Consider the following 3537-nt stretch of genomic DNA (forward strand, 5'->3'; position numbering starts at 1 on the left):
CGGGCTCGGGGCTGGGAGCCGCTCGGACACTCCCCTCCCGGGCTCCGCCCGCGCCCCCCCGCGCTGATGTCACCGCGCCGCCGCAGCCAATGGCCGCTACGAACCGCGGCCGGGCCGCCCGGCTTCCTCGGTTCAAATCGCAGAGCCGGAGCCTCCGGGAACGGCGTGTGCCGCGGTTCCGGCCGGTGGGTCCCGGCGCGCCCCCGCCTGGCTGCGCTCCGGCCTTGACCGCTTCACCTGGGGCCTGGGGGTCAGGGGCGCGACGCCCTTCGGGGGCCTAGCGCGAGCTCCCCCGGCGGCTCCTCCGGGCTCGGAGCGGAGACTGGACCCGATAACCCCCGCCCCTCCTTCCCCGTCCCATTCAGGAAACGCAGGAAGCCCCCGGGGTCGGCGCCGCTGCGGGCAGGGATCCTCTCCCTCCCGGACTCTTCCTGGAGACAAGGCGGCTAGGGCTCGGCCCCGAGGCCAGGCCCGGGGTGGGCGTTCGGAGGACTCGGGCCGGGGGACCTGTCTGATTGTCCCGCTTTCCCACATCCGTGCCCCTAGACCCCCGGGTGTTCGCCCGAGCTAAGCTTCCCTGTGGGGCAAGTGAACCTCGGAGGCCAAGCACTCCTGAGACCCGCCGCCGAGAAGTAGCTTCCACTTGGAAGCGATCGTTGTTAATAAACTGCCTCAGGAGAGAAGACACAGCAATAAGTTAAGCTCTCTAGCTGTTAGCAGCTCCCTGGCCTGGGGTTTTAATTTTCAGGGAAGAAAACGGTCAGGCCGTCAGAGGCTGTAGACTCCCTCCCACTGACCTTGGATGGGACCCCTCACTGGTCTCTTTGGGCTGGTACCTTCCCCCGCAGGCTCCCAGGAAACCCTCCCCCAAGGTTGGCATGCCAGGTCCCTTCCACCGGAAATCAAAGCTTAAGTTTTATCTGTCCCCCCAAAATTTCTGGATTCTCTGAGACCCCTCCCCTTCCCCCAACCGTTCCCTCCATTGTTAACTAATTGTTTTGTCCTCAGTAATTGGTTCTCCTTTTACAGGTGTCTGAGGTTTGCCTTTCCCAATTAAGTGACCTATCAAAGGAGCGAGCTGTACCTCCAGGACAAAGTCTTTGTAATTCTTCCACTCCTTATCCGAATTCAATGCTTTGCATCTGAGGCTCCTTCCACAATCCTTGAACATTCATTGAGGTTTGCCTTTGGGAATAAAGATAAATTGAGTCCAATCCCTGCCCTCAGGATGCCCTCAGTGGATGCAGGTTGCTCCAGGAAGGAGCTATGTAGATGCTACTTGGAGCTTCTCTGGTGGCCCAGTGGTTAAGACTCTGGGCTCCCACTGCAGTGGAAAATGAAAGTGAAAGGTCACTCAGTCATGTCTGACTCTTTGTGACCCCATGGACCGTACAGGCCAGAATACTGGAGTGGGCAGCCTTTCCCTTCTCTAGGGGATCTTCCCAAACCAGGAATCGAACTGTGGCCTCCTGCATTGCAAGGTGGATTCTTCACCAGCTGAGCTACCAGGGAAGCCCCATTGCAGGGGGCGCAGGTTCAATCCCTGGTTGGGGAACTAAGATCCCACACTGCCATGTGACATGGCCAAAAAAAGTAAATGCTTCTAGACACTTGGGGCCATTGCATTGCCAATACCCTGCCAGGGAGTCTTGATTGAAAGAAAATGCTGGGAAGGATAAATTAGCAATTTGGGAGTAACATATATACACACTACTACATATAAAATAGATAAACAAGGACCTACTGTATAGCACAGGGAAGTCAATATTTGTATGATTCACATATGAGTCACATTGTTGTATAGCAGAAACCAACACAATACTGTAAACCAATTATCTTCCAGTTAAAAGTAAATTTAAAAATATTTGTAAAACCTATGTAGGAAAAGAAAAAAAAAAATAAATAAATAAATAAATATCACTTTGCTGTACACTTGAAATTAACACAACCTTGTAAATCAACTATGAGTGAGGAGAAGTATATGTTTCTCAGTTGTGTCTGACTCTTTGTGACCCCGTGGACTGTAGCCCGCCAGTCTCCTCTACACAAAAATCCTGGAGTAGGTTGCCATTTCCTTCTCCAGGGGATCTTCCTAACCCAGGGATTGAACCTGCGTCTCCCACGTTGCAGGTGAATTCTTTACCCTCTGAGGCACCAGGGAAAATCAACTATACTTCAACTAAAAAAATAAAAAGAAAGTGCTAGTTTTACCTGATGGTTGAAATCCCATTTCTGGGATTAGGACTTGGCTTCCTAATCATTTGCTGAGGCTAAGTTTCGCTTCTACCTTTCAGACTAGAGCTGTCTGGAGAGAATCAGAGGAAATTCACAAAATGGAAAACTTGAAGCTTGAATGCCTATCTTGAAATTTCTGGCAACTTCTAAGCCCTTGACTTTGGAGAAGGATTTGAGGTCTTAACTGCACCTTTGGTGAAACTTGACCTGTAAGCCTTTAGGCCGGGACGTGTGTCTTGGCCTGTTCTGCTGCTGGGGCCTGCCCGGGACTCGATGGGCGTGATCCTCACAGCTGCATGGGCCTGCCTCCCTTGACCCGGCCACGCCCCTCGAAGCACACAGCTCCCAGCCGTTGTGCATACTGGGTGCTGGGCATTTTGGTTCACATAATTTGACCCCAGCCTTCATGAGATCCCTTATGCTGGTTAATCCTGTTCCCTTGCAGAGAAGTCGGAGGCCTGACTCACTCAGGTCTGGTGTTTGCCATGAAGCAGGATTCCGGGCAGGTCATGTCACTTTCTATGACTTTCCACCTCTATCCGGAGTCCCCCACCCCCTGAATTTCCTTCTTCTGAAGTTAGATGAGAAGGTCCTGGAAGGACCCCTCAGGGTGTCACCGGGGCTTTGACCATAGCACAGTTTGGGACGGAGCCTGGGTAGCCCGAGGCCCTGCCCCCTCCCTGGGCTTCTCGCCCCCACCGTTCTGGGCAGAGGCTCCTCCTCGATTCCCTGTTCTTGGGAACCACCTGGGGCCCTTTTTTGGGGCCTTGGCAACCTCTGCAGTGCAGTCTGGGAAAACCCCCAGGATACCAGGGTCCGGGGCTCAGGGAGAGGCCCTCCACCATGTGGCAAAGGCTGCCTCTGGAGCCTCTTTTGCCCCAGGCTTTAGGCAAACGAACACCCCACCCCACCTCCCTCCACTCCACCTCCCCGCTGCCCCCTCAGAGTAACACATCAGAGCTCTGGGGCAGCCAGCGCACATTAGTCCAGTTCAGTCACTTAGTCATGTCCAACTTCTTGCGACCCCATGGACTGCAGCATGCCAGGCCTCCCTGTCCATCACCAACTCCCGGAGCTTGCTCAGACTCATGTCCATCGAGTCAGTGATGCCATCCAAGCATCTCATCCTGTCGTCCCCTTTTCCTCCTGCCTTCAGTCTTGGCCAGCATCAGAACTTTTTCCAATAAGTCAGTTCTTCGAATCAGGTGACCAAAGTATTGGAGTTTCAGCTTTAGCATCAGTTCTTCCAGTGAATATTCAGGGTTGATTTCCTTTAGGATGGACTGGTTTGAGTCAGTGCAC

This window comes from Oryx dammah, unplaced genomic scaffold, assembly GCF_014754425.2.
Source record: "Oryx dammah isolate SB20612 unplaced genomic scaffold, SCBI_Odam_1.1 HiC_scaffold_8, whole genome shotgun sequence".
Lineage (NCBI taxonomy): Eukaryota > Metazoa > Chordata > Mammalia > Artiodactyla > Bovidae > Oryx > Oryx dammah.